An 18,202-nucleotide genomic window follows, 5' to 3' on the forward strand; every position below is an offset into this window, starting at 1 on the left:
ACCTGCGCTGCCAAGCAATGCCTCGGAGAGCCTGTCCAATGTTGCTTATCACACTGAACTAAGATGATTAGATAGCTTTCCTAACTCTCTCGTATATCTACTCATGCTTGTACATCAATTGCATTTCGCTGAAGGGGAATGGTATTCCTTTATTGTCTGTAAAGCTAAAGATAGATGATTATTCTGCTGGTGCTCGTTGAAGAATAGGTACAATGGGTATGACATGTTCGGATTAGCACTAGAACACTTGAAACACTATTGACCGTAAATACATATTAGAATATATATACAAATAATTGTAATAATATAGGTATGAGCTCTTTCTGGATTTACATTTTGTGGACTCCCTGTGCCAGTTTTTAGGTGCCAGCCCGTAATCCCCAATTTACTTAGATCTCCATTGTACCAGAACCTGCTGCGTCCCACTTGTATTAGACACATAAGTGGAAACTGAGCCTTAGTCACTGAGCCAGTAGTTAAAGGTTTGTAATTTGTAAACAATAGATAATAATGTGGTAAATTAAACAATAAAACAGTGGCAGAGTGCAGCCCTTGTTACTACACCCCAAGTTTAGTACGTTTTGTACTAAAATGCCAGTCTGGGGCTGTATGGGAGGGATTATATGGAATAATTGGATCTTAGGTCTCGACAAATAAAAGTCTTACTATATCAAATATTTTAAATTACATTAAAAAAATGACCCATCTTTCCCTACATTCTCCTCCTCATTGACATGTGTAGTAGTGTTTCTTGCAGTGACTTAAGATGGAGACACAACGGCTGAAGTTGAGCTGGGTGTACACATATTTGTTTGAGCTCGGCAAACTTGTACTGCACATGTCCACAAAAAATGTTATAAACCTACATCCTTATGCAGATTTGGTCACATCTGACATTTGCGCCCCCTTACGCTTGGAGAGGCAGAACAGGGGTTGGAAGGGTAGCACAATCCGAGTGCAGTAAGGGCATGTTTTTGTAATTGCGATGGAGGCAGTCCCACACGGAGACACAGACATGCCTGTTTGAAGCTGTATCACTGTGTCTGAGGCCTGGTGCTAATACCTGATGATGATGATAATGATGATGATGACGGTCGCCAGCACTAGATAGAAGGTTCTGATTGGCTGATTGCCGATTGACCTCAGAAAATTTAGTCATTACTTGTTCCTATATTATATGATGTTGTGGGTTTATTTTAGAATGAATATTTTGCTACTTTTATTCATATACGAGAAGGAAACTCATACCTGCTGTAATGTAGAGGTTCATTTTAAATAGAGATGAGCGCACTCGGATTTCTGAAATCCGAGCCCACCCGAACGTTGCCGATCCGAGTCGGATCCGAGACAGATCCGGGTATTGGCGCCAAATTCAAATCTGAAACTGAGGCTCTGACTCATAATCCCGTTGTCAGATCTTGCGATACTCGGATCCTATAAATTCCCCGCTAGTCGCCGCCATCTTCACTCGGGCATTGATCAGGGTAGAGGGAGGGTGTGTTAGGTGGTCCTCTGTCCTGCTATATCTCGTGCTGTTCAGTTAAGTTCTGTGCTGTGCTGTGCTGTGCTGTGCTCAGTCCAGTGGTGCTGTGTCCTGTGCTCTGTCCTTCTGAGGTCAGTGGTGCTGCTGGGTCCTGTGCTGTGTCCTGTTCAGTCCAGTGGTGCTGTGTCCTGTGCTCTGTGCTTCCAAGGGCATAGTTATTTCCCCAATATTCCCAAGTTTTTAAAAAATAAAAAAAAAGTTATAAAAAAATAAATAAATAAATAAATAATTATAACCAAATTTGCAAAACCAATCCAGCAGTATAAGTCCATTGGTACTGCAATATTACCAAGTTCACACATTCAGCAGTAAAAGTACAGTGGTACTGCAATATTACAAAGTTCACACATTCTGCAGTATCAGTCCAGTGGTGTTGTGTGCTGTGCTCTGTCAATTTTGAGTTCAGTGGTGCTGCTGGGTCCTGTGCTGTGTCCTGTTCAGTCCAGTGGTGCTGTGTCCTGTGCTCTGTGCTTCTAAGGGCATAGTTATTTCCCCATTATTCCCAAGTGTTTAAAAAATTAAAAAAAAGTTATAAAAAAAAATACAAAAAAATTATTTAAAAAAAATTAATTACAACAAAATTTGCAAAACCAATCCTGCAGTATAAGCCCATTGGTACTGCAATATTACCAAGTTCACTGATTCAGCAGTATAAGTCCAGTGGTACTGCTATTACAAAGTTCACTGATTCAGCAGTATAAGTCCAGTGGTACTGCTATTACAAAGTTCACTGATTCAGCAGTATAAGTCCAGTGCTACTCTCCTGTGCCGCATATAATTTTTAAAGGCATTGCCGAGTGATTGTGGCTTAGGGGTACGCTCTCTTGTGCTACATATAATGGAAAACCAAAATTTGGAGGATAAAGTAGGGAAAGATCAAGACCCACTTCCTCCTAATGCTGAAGCTGCTGCCACTAGTTATGACATAGACGATGAAATGCCATCAACGTCGTCTGGCAAGCCCGATGCCCAATCTCCTAGTACAGGGCATGTAAAATCCAAAAAGCCCAAGTTCTCAAAAAATAGCAAAAAGAGAAACTTAAAATCAGCTGAGGAGAAACGTAAAGTTGGCAATATGCCATTTACGACACGTAGTGGCAAGGAACGGCTTAGGCCCTGGCCCGTGTTCATGACTAGTGGTCCAGCTTCACCCAAGGATCTAAGCCCTCCTTCTCCCCCCCCCTACAAAAAATTTAAGAGAGTTATGCTGTCAGCAACAACAACAAAACAGCAAAGAACTCTGCCTTCTAAACAGATGACATCACAAATCCCCAAGGCGAGTCCAAGGGTGTTGTTGGTTGTGAACCCTGACCTTCCCATCACTGTACGGGAAGAGGTGACTCCATCCAGCATTTGCAGCACGCCCTCTGCATATGCTGGAAGGATCACCCACAGTCCAGTTACAGATTTGGCTAATGAAGGTGTGAATGTTGTACACCGGGAGGAGGATATTGATGTAGCTGGCGCAGAGGAGGATGTTGATGATTATGATGCAGACAGATACCAAATTGCCTTTCTCAATTTCTATTTATATTCTAGATTATATAACGGCTGAATAGTTTTCTGTTTTACTCCTAGTGGAGAGGGGATCTGATGCAGACAGATACCAAACTTCCTTTGTCCATTTCTTTGTATATTTGAATTTCTAGTTCTACAGTCTATGCAGGCTGCTTTATTTATATTCAACTACAAGTGTAGGGCGGGGGGGGGGGCATAGATAGCCACCAAAGTAACGTGGTCCATTTAATTACACTTTCTAGCTCCACAGTCTGTGCAGCCTGCTTTTTTTATCTTCAAAGTATTTATATTTACAAGCCTTGCAATCTAAATTAACTAGAGGTAGTGATGTGGTAGAACTCCAAAAGGCAGTTTGGAAGCCCCTGTACAAACTGGCTCTATTTTTTAACTGAGTTGTCCCCACTCCAGTGTGTACTCGGAAAGAGTTTTTAGTGCAGCGGGGAACCTGGTCAGTGAGCGGCGAAGGAGGTTGCTTCCTCACAACGTTGAAAAAATGATGTTTATAAAAATGAATAATCAATTCCTCAATGAAGTACAGTACTGCCCTCCAGACAGTACAGAGGGACCTGTGGTTGTGGAGTCCAGCGGGGACGAATTGATAATGTGTGAGGAGGAGGAAGTACACACTGTAGGGGGAGAGGAATCAGAGGTTGAGGATGAGGACGACATCTTTCCTCAGTAGAGCCTGTTTAGTTTGTACAGGGAGAGATTAATTGTTTTATTGGTGTGGGGGCCCAAACCAATCATTTCAGCCAAAGTTGTTTGGTCGGCCCTGTCGCTGAAATTATTGGTTTGTTAAAGTGTGCATGTCCTATTACAACAACATAAGGGTGGGTGGGAGGGCCCAAGGACAATTCCATCTTGGAACTTTTTTTTTTGCATTATATGACCAATCAACGGTCGTTTGCCATGTTCAAAAAGTAAAACCAAATTTAAACAAATTCAAGAAATTAAACCAAAAGTAAAATGCCCTGTCATAATTTAAAACAAGAGGGATTGACGTGCTCTAGAACTACTGTATTGTTGTTTATATTTTATAAACACTACACTTGAAAGCTTGAGTCTTTCAATGAAAAAGTAACTCTCCATTGCACGAATATTTGCAACAGGGACAATTTTAGGGTTAAGAAAGTCAACAAATAACACTTCGACGCTGTCTGTCTTTATAAACACTACACTTGGAAGTTGGAGGAGGTATTGTGGCCCCGGCACCAAATTTACTACCGGGGCCACTCCACTGTGCAGTCCATATTTAGGTGTATCAGATATTAAACAACGGTGACAGTTGATGCCCAATTTTTAAATTATATTGTTGGCGCTGTAAAAAATTGTGTTCCGGGCACACCACACTACGCAGTCCATACCCTTTTTTGGTGGAATTCTGACCCGTGGAGGGTTTTTTAATTATATTGTGGCCTCGGTACCAAATTGTGTACTGGGGCCACCACACTACGCAGTCAAAAAAGATAGATGCGTATCATAGATAAAGTACATTCAGTGTTGTGGGGCAAATAAAAAAATATTCAAAATGCACTGTCATTATCAAAAACAAGAGGTTTTGACACGCTAAAACTCCAACATGTATATGATGGAGAGGATGGAGGAGCAGCCGTATGTGCAGTGTAATGCAGACCTGTTGAAGGTTTTCTATATATTATATTGTGGTGGCCAGTGGCCAGTCCTCTACGCAGTCCAGATACTATTTTTGGGTGTAATGCAGACCTGTTGAAGGTTTTCTATATATTATATTGTGGTGGCCAGTGGCCAGTCCTCTACGCAGTCCAGATACTATTTTTGGGTGTAATTCAGACCTGTTGAAGGTTTTCTATATATTTTTTATTATGGTGCCCAGTGCCCACTACTCTACACAGTCCAGATACTATTTTTGGGTGCAATGCAGACCTGTTGAAGGTTTTCTATATATTATATTGTGGTGGCCAATGGCCAGTCCTCTACGCAGTCCAGATAATATTTTTGGGTGTAATGCAGACCTGTTGAAGGTTTTCTATATATTTTTTATTGTGGTGCCCAGTGCCCAATACTCTACGCAGTCCAGATACTATTTTTGGGTGTAATGCAGACCTGTTGAAGGTTTTCTATATATTATATTGTGGTGGCCAGTGGCCAGTCCTCTACGCAGTCCAGATACTATTTTTGGGTGTAATTCAGACCTGTTGAAGGTTTTCTATATATTTTATTGTGGTGCCCAGTGCCCACTACTCTACGCAGTCCAGATACTATTTTTGGGTCTAATTCAGACCAGTTGATGGGTTTTTAATTATATTGTGGGGAACACTCCTCTACGCAGTCCAGAAAGATACCTCGTTGCAACGTTTTGTACTAAAAAAAAAAAAAATATTGTGAGGTGTTAGGTGTTCAGAATAGCCTTTAAATTAGTGGAAATGATTGTTATTTAATGTTATTGAGGTTAATAATAGCGTAGGAGTGAAAATAAGCCCAAAAACTTGATTTTTACACTTTTAAGTTTTTATTTAAAAAAAAATCCAAATCCAAAACCTTAAATCCGAACTAAAACCTTTCGGCAGGTGTTTTGCGAAACAAATCTGAACCCAAAACATTGTGAAAATCCGGATCCAAAACACAAAACACGAGACCTCAAAAGTCGCCGGTGCACATCCCTAATTTTAAATCATTTAAATGAAACCTAATGGCAAATACATTTTTCACTACCAATATAAATGTTAAAAAACTTTTCTTGTGTTTATGATCTGATTGGGTGTAAGTGTATCTAATGTACACCTGACATAAACACTTGGCGCATATGATACTGGCGTAGACCAGACGTCTCATTGAGATGTGTTTGACTCAGCATATGGGTGTAAATACGTTATATTTCCATGTGGGCTTTTAGACCTTTTTGTTTTGACACATATATGTCGAACGGAGCATCAGCCCCTCGGTGATCATATCTGTGATTACGACATTATCCCTTTCTGAACAACTGATTTTTGAATGAAGGATCCTATACCAGTATTATGCTTTTATTTCTGGTTTCCACAACTGCCTTAGATTTACAGATAATTTATCTCTTTATGGACTCAACTACTATTTGCTTACAAAGCTATACCGTACATATTCATGTACGCTTCTGATCTGTGTTCCACAATGCAGGCAACCCAAGAATGTCTACATTCATTTCAACAACCCATTCATTTCAATGGGGTTTAAAGTATGTGTAATAAATGCAGAAGCCCCATTGAAATGTAATTGCTGTGGGAGACTATGAGAAACTCCATACATTGCAAAAATAAATATATAAAAATGGACAGCTTAAACCTCCAACCCCGAATTGCTCAACCAGTTCCAGACACCCTGGGCAGGTTTCCATTAAAGCGGTGGTGGTGGTGGGAAACGAATGGGAAATACACCTGTCATTGCAAAATCATCCCACACTGCAGGGCAGGAGAGCCTCGATGGAGGGGGGGGGGGGGGAATAGTATACCCCCAAAGACTACATGCTCAAAAGAGCTTGTTCTTTTCCTGGCACACCTGCGCTGTGGCTATAGGGGTAATGAGAAGAAAAATTGGTAAATTTGTACTACGCTGGAGCACAAAAACAATCGTAGACCTACTTTCTTATGCAGATTTGCCCCCCCGGGGGATCACAGTATAATAATTCTCTTGATAATAACCATGTTAATAAAGTTTAAATACACAGACACTATTGTTAAATAAATCTATACAGAAACGAATAAAATAAAGTCACCCCACATCCTTGCTTACCAATTTAGCTATAGAAACAAATATAACTTGTATTTCAAGTACACCAAGGTGATCTTCTTCTTCCAACGGGAAAATTTTCCTCCCGTAATCCAAAGGAAAATGTTCTGTATTTGTAATCCACCGTTCTGAGCCTCGCTTAGAATGAGAGAAGAATCAGGACACATTATGCCACTAGCTTTCCAGCCAATCATAATTGATATCCTGCGCAGGCCGCAATGTGATTGGCGGTGAGGTAGAGTTCTAGGAATTCCCACGCACAGAATGGGGGAATCAAGTATGCAATTTGTATTAATATTTAGCCATTGGCTCAATGTGTTGTGTCCTCATCCCCCAACACTTCCTATAATGCTTCTGCAGACAACTGCTTGCTCCCCAAGTGCATGCATCACTAATGAGTAATTAATTAATGCATGCAGAACATAAGAGTGTATTACTGTAGGTATTGTAGCTACATTATAAAGCACTCTACCGTCTTATAACTATTCTCCATTATAACTTGTCAATTGCCAACACCTGAACTGTGGATCAATTTAAAATAAATATCTGCCTCTATTCATGGCTCATTACCATAAATTAACATCATGTTAATTCTAATTAGTTTAATTATGAAGTGTATATCTGCATATATTTATTTTGGTAAATAGGTTAAATAATAACTTAAAACTTGTCACTTAACCCTTAATTAATTCTGTTAAGCAAAAATATAAATTGGAAAAAAGAAACACAATCTTCTCGGGAGTATCTGTGACACCTCTCTCTGTCTGTCTAATGACTGTATCAATCTGCTATATATGCTGTGTTCCATGTAACAGGCCCCTCAGTTGTGGCACACACCAGGCTGTGTTACTGAGAGTCCGCCCCAAGCTCTGAGTTAGTGCCTAGTTAATCAAGCTCTACATCAATGTGCCAGATTCAAGGTATTGCAGTGTTGCCCTTGAGAGTAAATCTGTATATTGGAAAGCATGTCAACTAAGGAAATAAGGACATGGGCATCAGCCAAGAGAAAAGACAAGTTGCTATTGCCTTGCCTCATGCTCTAGTGTTAACATGTCGGTAATAGAGTGAACAAATAAAGAAATTGATTTTTACATTTAATAGGAAAGGATTAGGTGTACACAGTGCTTTTTTTGTAAAAAAAAAAAGGTGCCGGAACTCACCTCTTTCTGCTCCCCTTGTTTTTCTGTAGCCCTTTCTTTCTGCCCCCCTCGTTTTTCTGTAGCCCTCTCTGTCCCCTCATTTTTCTGTACCCCTCTCTTTCTGCCCCCCTCATTTTTCTGTAGCGCTCTCTTTCTGCCCCCTCATTTTTCTGTAGCGGTCTCTTTCTGCCCCCCTCGTTTTTTTGTAGCCCTCTCTTTCTGCCCCCTCATTTTTCTGTAGCGCTCTCTTTCTGCCCCCTCATTTTTCTGTACCCCTCTCTTTCTGCCCTCCTCGTTTTTCTGTAGCCCTCTCTGTCCCCTCATTTTTCTGTACCCCTCTCTTTCTGCCCCCCTCATTTTTCTGTAGCGCTCTCTTTCTGCCCCCTCATTTTTCTGTAGCGGTCTCTTTCTGCCCCCCTCGTTTTTTTGTAGCCCTCTCTTTCTGCCCCCTCATTTTTCTGTAGCGCTCTCTTTCTGCCCGCTCATTTTTCTGTAGCGCTCTCTTTCTGCCCCCTCATTTTTCTGTAGCCCTCTCTTTCTGCCCCCCTCCCCCGCTTTCTGTAGTCTGTACTTACCTTCTGTGCTTCTTTTCTCTCTTCTCTGCTTGATCGCGGCTCCTCACGCTGCCGGAGCCGGAAGCAGGACACACACTAAGATGCGGTGCTGCGCTGTAGCAGCACTGCAGAGTAAAAAAAATTTTTTTAAAAAAGTTAACTAAACTTTGAAAACCCATGGAAAAAAGACGCCGGAACTCCGTTCTGACCGTTTTATGCCAAAAAAAGCCCTGGGTGTACACATATCAGTAGAGCAATATGTGGATACAAAAGAGGAGATATAGACAGGTACAGCTGAATATCTGGAGCTCTACAATTATTGAGTGAAGACTGGTGGAAAAGTTGGCAACCAATACAATGACTGACAGAGAGATTCAGCAATTGTAAGGAAAATGAGTCTGGTATCTGCTCTCAAAATGGATTGAAGCAAAACCAGCTTAGTTGTGAGTAGGGTGATCACTAAAGTATAGCAATAATCAAGGTAGCAGAGAATGAAGCATGAATCAGTACTTCCCCCTCCTCCTCCACCTGACCACAGCAGTTACACCGGATCAGGTTCATCCTCAGAACACAGGTAAAAACATGTCACGTTTGTGTGTGACTTACAGCATTCCACCTAAACGGAAAATTCCGTTCTGACAGAATTAGCTTTTAAGAAGAGATATTGAGTTGAAGCATAATGATTTTGAGAGCAATTAAATCTGGAACAAGAAGGACATGTTTATGTTAAACCACATTAATGTAGTAACAGCATCTAGAGAAGGAGCAGGACCAGGGAAAAGCCTCAAAATCTCACTATGCAAATCTTAATAAATAGGCCCCTAAGTAGTTTTATTTTGCAGGAGGCTGTTGCTACACAAGAAAGTGGTTTTTAAATCAGTCCTTAAATAAATGTTCTCTTTAATATATCTTTGTTTGGTAAGTTAATAAGATGTAACAACCCTGCTTCATACTTCAGGGATTCAGCACAAACCATCATATGCTACTTTGTTATGTGCTCCATGATTGCTGGTTTGACAATCACCGTACTACCTATTGTGGCTGTATTGAATACATACTGTATGCCTCTTGAGAAGCTTATTTCTATGCTTTAACCATAATGACTACATAGCAGAAAACACATTTACATAAGTATGTCTCTGTTATGTATTTATGCACTGAAGCCCAGCAACGTGGAGTAAAACGAGTCTGTGAATGTAAATAAATACATGAATAGTCCATGTAGTGCGTGAATTTCAAATCGGTGCACTTCATCTCTGGGACAGGATCATTTCCATTATGTTTGTTTGGCTTCTTGTGTTCACTCGTGTGTATTTTCTGCATATTATGCCCATATTATGCCCTGCATACATATATACTGTGGATGTGAGGAGCAGGACCGCTTTAGAAACATTTCATGACATGTTAAAGGCAGAATATCATGGACAAAATGTGTTTGTGTGTTCTCTACTTTTCACCTTTACTCATTTTGTGGAATGAACCAACATCCAGCCTATCAATGATCTAAATAGTGAGTACACTTAGTGGGAGACTCAGTTAGCTGTGGGGTCCTGTAACAACCTTGCACAGTGTATGTTTGCACACATATACAGCAATTAGTGTACAGAAAATATTGCAAAGATCAGAAACATCCCTCAGAGACAAATCATGCAAAGTTCCTACGAGACCTCGCGGCTAACTGAATCTCCCCCATGGATATAAAAAAATAAAACATCAAGTTAGCAATTTTTACCTCGTTTTTTTATTGATTTGGATCTTCTCTATGCACAAGTTCACCGTGCCAAAAAACAATAATGCACAGCATCCAGATGTCACTTATATTTAGAATGTGTTGCCTATAAGTTACATTACTCGAGCCAGGCTGATTGCGTAAATATATGTATGTATAGCATGCTCACCACTGGTAAGTATTCATTTAAGCTTCTAGCAACACAATCCCACAGATCATGGAGATGTTGTGTTACTATCTCCTTACATTCATAACTCTTCTGCTGTATTGATTAAGGTATCACGGTTTTAAATTGTGGGCACCTGTACACCTGTCCCAAGTTATCTACATATCAGCACTATGTTATCTACAAAGCTGTGACTAGCTTACACTAAACTGCAGTTGGTTATAACTATCACCACTGTTCTGTCCACTCCTCTATTGAAATGCATGTTTACACCATCACTAGATTGAGAAAGCTGTTTATATATATCCTCTCTCCAACAGTCTACTATATTATTATATTGATGTACAACTACTATATTTGATACATTGCTATATTGATACATTTTTATGTTATTTTATGTATTTATTTTCCACTTACAGTATATGTTATTTCAGCTATATATGTTTTAGGGTCATACATTTATGTCCACTGTAGTCTTTTCTTCTCTTTCATTTGTATTCCCTTTGCTGGTCAAAGAGATGTGTCTATAGCTATTTTCTATTTATTATTTTTCTTATAGTGTGTATATTCTTTCTGCATTTTTTTTTGTGATGTATTTACTCAATCATCCTGGTTCATACTACATTGTCTATAAGCAACACTGTAACGTCTAAATAACTAAGTTGGAAAACATTTTCGCAACACATATAGAAGGCCAGATTGTCCAGATCTGGTGTACCACCCGGTTCAGATGTGGACTTACTATGCCTTTAAAGATTTGTGCAGGTTAGCCAGTTCAATGGGAGCACCGGTACAAGGGACCCTAGTAAAGGTGAGATTGACTTTGCTGCTAATTAGCCACATTTTGCAGTTCCCAAGTGTAGTCTAACTAGGCAGCTGCTCACTAACAAGAGGTGCTCAAAGACAGTGACAGTGCCTGAATCACGGAATGGCCAGATTGCCAGGTGCTACAGGCATTCTGATTGGTGGATGACCACGTAAACACCAATACGTTAGGCAAGTTATAAAAATAAAGGAAAAGAAAGTTGGTAAGTAATGGTAACAAAAACGTTTTGTAGATATATACAGTGCCTTGTAAAAGAATTCAGGCCGCTAACTATTTCTTTAATTTTTCCACATCTGGACACCTGTATGTATAGAGTAAGTGGTGACTCTGGAGAAAGAAACACTCATAGTGTGAGAAATGTCATAAACTATCCTGGATACTCAATATAAACAGTATATCATGACATATTGCATTAACTGGAATATAAAACATTTAAATTCAAATTAAATCCACATGGTTCTGGGGTTTGTGCCTCCTGGAATGTACAGGGTATAAACAGCAAAATAAGGAGAACATTTGTTATATAGATAACTTGAATCCAAAAGGCCAGATCTATACCTGGGCATGCCCACTCACCATTTACAGAAGCACACTATACTGCCCCAGATTGTAGCAAGATTCCTCCTGCAGCTGTCAGCTAGTATTGCTGGGCAGCTGAGGGTCACTCATCTGTCCTGATGACATTTTATACATAAATTGGGAGAAAGAAAAATGCCTATCGCTCAGATAACCAATGATCAAGAATCTTCATTATGACAAGTCTTGATAAGTATTTTCCATGCATGCAAAACAATAAATAGATTTGCACCCTTAACATTGCAACAGGGTTTATCCAGCAGCAAATTTGCTAATTTTTTATTTTGCACCAAGCTCTAAGTGAGGCCAAATACCTTTATGTTCATTTAATATGATTTTATAAAAGCCATGTTGGTTGTGTTGGCTCTGTCTTTTCCTTCACTTTTTAAAAATAAAATAAATTACATTCTTATACATAATTTATAAGTATATTAAACTGTCAGTGCCAATACAGAGACCCATTATGGCAGAACACACATTCCTTTTTAATATTGATTGTGTTTGGTAGGCCAACCTCTGCATGATAATGCAAACACTAGATAGATTTCACATTACTACAAATACCTACTACAAACAATTACTGCTTTCTCCATTTCAAAATAACAACTGCTGTCAATCAAAGAAAACATGAAACCAGACTGGTATAAAAAAGAAAGGCCCATCTGTTACAGCCGGGGGGGCAACACCATCAGTTTTCTCTCTGCACATAAGAAACTAAAAGACTAGACTAACAACATGCACATCGATTTGGACTTGTTACTATAAACTTATCAACCGACATTTACATTTCATGTGTCAATATATATATGTGCAAAATAATTGTAGGGTTGTGATGTCAGAACTGACCCGTGGGGGGTGGATTCCTTCCCTGACAGTTGTACATTCTGATGAGGAAGGTAATGAACCAAATACCTATGGAATGTGTTACTTTACAGATCCAGTGTCCCTTCCCTATTCCCCTGTGCACTCTGTTCTTAAGGTAACAGGCTCTATTAATAACAATATATTGGAGACATCCTTAGCAATAACTCCATTCCATCATGTACCACTGTCACGAGACAAGTTCGATATCCCCGTAACCTGGCTGTTCCTCGTTTCTCACAAAATGTGGAGAATAGCAACATGTACTTTTTATAGCCCTGGTTTATGTTCCCCAGCTCACCAGAGTGCAATTGCTGTGTCTAATTACATGTGCATAAGGGGACATTGTAGCCATGCCTATACAGGAGATTTGTTCACTATATGTTACTCATTGTAAAAAATGTATATTGCTTATTTCATCTTGATACTGATATTGATATTACAGTAAAGCTGTTATTCATTGTTCTAAGAGTGAAGCCATCTCATTCTCTCCCCCCCTTTTCTACAGAAAGTGCTGAACAGCTGAAAGCTAGGTCTGGCTGAAAAAGCTTGTAAGGGGTTGATCTCAGGAAGGGCTGAGGGCTATCCTAGATTTGGAGGTGGGGAAGGCCAATTAGTATCCATTGTCTTCCAAAAGACTGGGCCAGAAATTCTGTCAGGAACTCAGCAGGGGAGTCACTGTGGAAGGACACCTCAACTCCATTCCTCCTCCAACCCCTTGATCCAGCAACCACCAAAATTTAAGAGGGAGAGAACCAAGGGTTTGTTTGGAGAGGGTAAGCACTGTGGAAATTTGACCCTGGATATAAGGGGGAGAGGAGATGTTTATTCTGAGGATTGATTCCTGGAAGGTGCAGGGCTGGCTGGTGTTGAGTTTATGTTCTCTACAGCAGACTACATCTGCAGCTGAGAGACATCCATGGGTCTTGGATTCTGCAAGTCAGGACATCCAGGTGACTGAAGCTCCTTAAGCTAGTGAGGTAAGGACAGATTATGTGGTAAACCTGCCTGGAATGTATTTGCTGTCTATATATAATATTCTAGTGATTGTTTTTATTACAATAAATGTATTATTGTACTTTCTAACTGCATTTGCCTGAGTGACTATAGGAGCCATATAAGGTACTGTGTAGGCTTCCCTGGCATAATAAGGCACCACTGGGTGGCCAGCCAGCATGAAGTGGGTAGAATCGGGCCAGATAAATCCAGTATCCTCACAAACACTTTCAGTTATTTAATACTTGCACACCTTCCCTGAATGTTTGGGAGACTCCCGAAATCCGGGTAGGCCTCCTGGACTCCCAGTAGAGCAGGCCATTCTTCTAGGATTCCTACCTACTTCCATGTGAAGTTGGCATGGTGGGAGCCTCCACGATGCGATTCGCTGTGGATCGCATTATTGCGCCATTAGAGGAGACCAAAATGACAAGATTCGCCGTGCCCCCACCCCTTCCATCCTCACACTTAAACTGTAAAACGTTGGTAAGCATGAGTTATTTGGAAGGTCCTAAATTACATTTAATAATGACTGCTGCCTTCAACTGTTTAGCGGTACGCCTCACAGTGACTAAGAAAGAGGTACTTGGTGATCATGGGCTTCATTTAGATTTAGGTATACAGTAGAAAAATATAATAGAGCAATAAAATACCAAACGACAGATTTAGAGTTCGGAGTGGACATGTCCTAGCTCAACTCTAAATTCCATTATAAAAATAAAGCAGTCCAGTATTTGTATGCTACATGCAAAGGAAACCTGTACTTTAACTGCATGCAAACCCCCCCAATACATACATTACACCCCTTGTATCGCAACATGGTTTGTCCAGGAACAAATTTGATTGCATTTTTTTTGCTTTGCTCCTAATTCTATTTGAGGCCCCATGTCAGTATATATACTACTGTATATATATTGTTGTATGCTGTAACTGTAATATTGTAATTGTATACTTTTTGGATTTCTGTCCCCTCTGGTACCAGATTTCTGGGTAAATGATCCCATATGTTTCCAAGGGATGTTGTATCCTGTATTATTTAGAGTGTAAGGATAGTAGAAGTCACCTTAGAGATCCATTGGAGATCTGTTACCTATATAAACACCTAAGGGTAAATGTATCAAGGTGAGAGTTTTCCGGCAGGTTTGAAAAGTGGAGATGTTGCTTATAGCAACCAATCAGATTCTAGCTATCATTTTGTAGAATGTATTAAATAAATGATAGCTAGAATCTGATTGGTTTTTCAAACCCGCCGGAAAACTCTCCGCTTGGTACATTTACCCCCTGGTCTGTGACCCCATGGATCTTTTCAAGGATTTTATCCTTACAATCTACATTACAGGACTTAATATCCAATGTATATTTTTAACATAACTTAAAGGAACACCAAAAATGAATGCCCTCTGTGAAACAACAGCAGGAGATGCCAACTCCAATTAGCTGACATTAGAATGTATCGATTCTACAATAGAAGTCTCTGCCACTAATAAAGATCAACTTATGGGAATTTCATAAGTGACTTTTGATTCACTGGAGGAAGAAAATTCTCTTTAATATTGTAATGGAATTAGAGATTTCCATGGCTGTTGGACAAATATGTAACTGAAGGATTAGACAAATCATTTTTGTAGGCGTAAAGCTGAGCCATGAGATAACGCACATATTGAGGATTAGAAAAAGAAAAAAAAAAACTCATCTGAGCATCACTCACACGGGGATTTTGTTTTATCCCAGTAAATTAAAACTATTATCAGTTCCAGAGGAATCTGCTTTTTAATTTATACGGAACACCAAGCCTTTAAGTGAGCACAGTATGCAAATTGTTAACTAAGATAATGTACAAAGTATAAAGCCACTGAGCAACCATACCAAAATCAACTGTAATTCTGATGATTCGTGTTTCTGGGTCATTCAAATATACAAGTATAAGAATATCGAGCAAAAAGCAGTAAACTTTTAGAAGTCGTAACCTAGTTTGGCAATGCTATTTTTACTGGAAAAGTAGATACATAACAATATGGCTTTTTTTTTAGCTTGTTAAATATATTTCAAAGATACAAATATACATCTCAAAGTTCCTGGTTTAAAAATTGGAGAAACTTTAGATTACACCCTAAATCAACAAAGCCACACCCCAGGGGGTATTTTTTTACTAAACTGCGGGTTTGAAAAAGTGGAGATGTTGCCTATAGCAACCAATCAGATTCTAGCTGTCATCTTGTAGAATGTACTAAATAAATGATAACTGCAATCTGATTGGTTGCTATAGGCAACATCTCCACTTTTTCAAACCTGCAGTTTAGTAAATATCCACCAGATTGTCAAACGACTAATACTCCTTTTTTATTGCTGTAGGGACTGTTGGGGGAAAAGGCAAACAAAACGTACATACTGTATTTTTAACCATGAAATGTTTACCTGCAACGGTACTGCAAAACCCCTTGAAAGTGAGTAACAATGTGAGTGGGTTGAAAACACTAGTGCAATGTATGAAATTGACAACAGTGGATATAAGCTCAAACTATTTTATGTGACTGTACGTAATAGGATGTGATACAGGTTGACAGACGAGACTGCAGTCATCTGAGATGCTGGTACATTACTGCCCATGCCCTAGCATACTTCTGTAAAACAAGTCTGCACAGCCTGTCAATCAAGCTGTCTGCTCTGTTAGAGAAGCCTTGAAATATGGCAGCCTGCTGCAGTGGGTGACAGAGAGCATGTTAGACATATTTAGTTAAGTTTAGATATTTCAAAATGTACCGCCGCTTGTATTTAGCATGGCATGGGTCATGGCGACCCCTGGCAAAACCCTAAAGCTGCTGGTGAATGGAGGATCTTACCGCTGGGTGGCTATTGCATATTTTCGGCTATGGTCATGCAAGCGTATAGCAATGAGACCCGAGATGGATCCGTAGTGTCTTTTCCAACGTTAATGGACTCCATTGTAATGGTAAGCTAATGCCATCTTGAGATGATGTTAATTTTTTAAGACTGACTGACTGTTAAATTGGGTCACATTGCAGTCCCATAGAACTCTATGTGGACTGCAGTGACCAGGGTTAAACAGGTTAAGGCAAAAGAAATCTATGATTTGTCTTGTTTTAATCCCTTGATAAATTGAGAGAAGAGCTGCAATGGTCATTTGGCTCATCACAGCTTAATAAATAGACCCCTACATCTAAATGAAAGAGAGCTTACACTCTTCCCTTCGATTACTTTCACCCCCATTCATGAAAGTTTTGTTTATTGTTAATGTCCCCACCTCAAAGGCCAGAACAATGGAGTTGTTCTTGACTTTACTGCCTACTTTATCCAATAAAACTCATACAAAATCCAAGTCCTTTCACTTCCACCTTTGCATCTTAGTCAAAATAATGTCCCTGTGCTAACACAGAAATTCACTAAATATGAAATTCTTTCTCTTATAACATCCACTATTCACTATGGTAACCTCATATCGCCCTGAGCATGTAGGGCACACCAAATTGAGATACATGGCATGACTTTGGATGGGACTGAAGGTGGACCTCTACACTTTGGATGAGACTGAAGGTGGACCTCTACACTTTGGATGGGACTGAAGGTGGACCTCTACACTTTGGATGGGACTGAAGGTGGACCTCTACACTTTGGATGGGACTGAAGGTGGACCTCTACACTTTGGATGGGACTGAAGGTGGAGCTCTACACTTTGGATGGAACTGAAGGTGTACCTCTACACTTTGGATGGGACTGAAGGTGGACCTCTACACTTTGGATGGGACTGAAGGTGGACCTCTACACTTTGGATGGGACTGAAGGTGGACCTCTACACTTTGGATGGGACTGAAGGTGGAGCTCTACACTTTGGATGGAACTGAAGGTGTACCTCTACACATTGGATGGGACTGAAGGTGGACCGCTACACTTTGGATGGGACTGAAGGTGGACCTCTACACTTTGGATGGGACTGAAGGTGGACCTCTACACTTTGGATGGAACTGAAGGTGGACCTCTACACTTTGGATGGAACTGAAGGTGGACCTCTACACTTTGGATGGGACTGAAGGTGGACCTCTACACTTTGGATGGGACTGAAGGTGGACCTCTACACTTTGGATGGGACTGAAGGTGGACCTCTACACTTTGGATGGGACTGAAGGTGGAGCTCTACACTTTAGATGGAACTGAAGGTGTACCTCTACACATTGGATGGGACTGAAGGTGGACCGCTACACTTTGGATGGGACTGAAGGTGGACCTCTACACTTTGGATGGGACTGAAGGTGGACCTCTACACTTTGGATGGGACTGAAGGTGGACCTCTACACTTTGGATGGTACTGAAGGTGGACCTCTACACTTTGGATGGTACTGAAGATGGACCTCTACACTTTGGATGGGGCTGAAGGTGGACCTCTACACTTTGGATGGGGCTGAAGGTGGACCTCTACACTTTGGATGGGACTGAAGGTGGAGCTCTACACTTTGGATGGAACTGAAGGTGTACCTCTACACATTGGATGGGACTGAAGGTGGACCACTACACTTTGGATGGGACTGAAGGTGGACCTC

The 18,202-nt window shown here is 40.3% G+C and overlaps 1 protein-coding gene across 1 annotated transcript in view; it reads right to left on the minus strand.

The window, feature by feature from the left end:
* HCN1 (hyperpolarization activated cyclic nucleotide gated potassium channel 1) overlaps positions 1-18,202 on the minus strand; it is a 363,129-nt gene that overhangs the window by 96,340 nt on the left and 248,587 nt on the right. The window lies entirely within an intron of this gene.

Source organism: Mixophyes fleayi, chromosome 1 (assembly GCF_038048845.1).
Source record: "Mixophyes fleayi isolate aMixFle1 chromosome 1, aMixFle1.hap1, whole genome shotgun sequence".
In the NCBI taxonomy this organism is placed as follows: Eukaryota; Metazoa; Chordata; class Amphibia; order Anura; family Limnodynastidae; genus Mixophyes; species Mixophyes fleayi.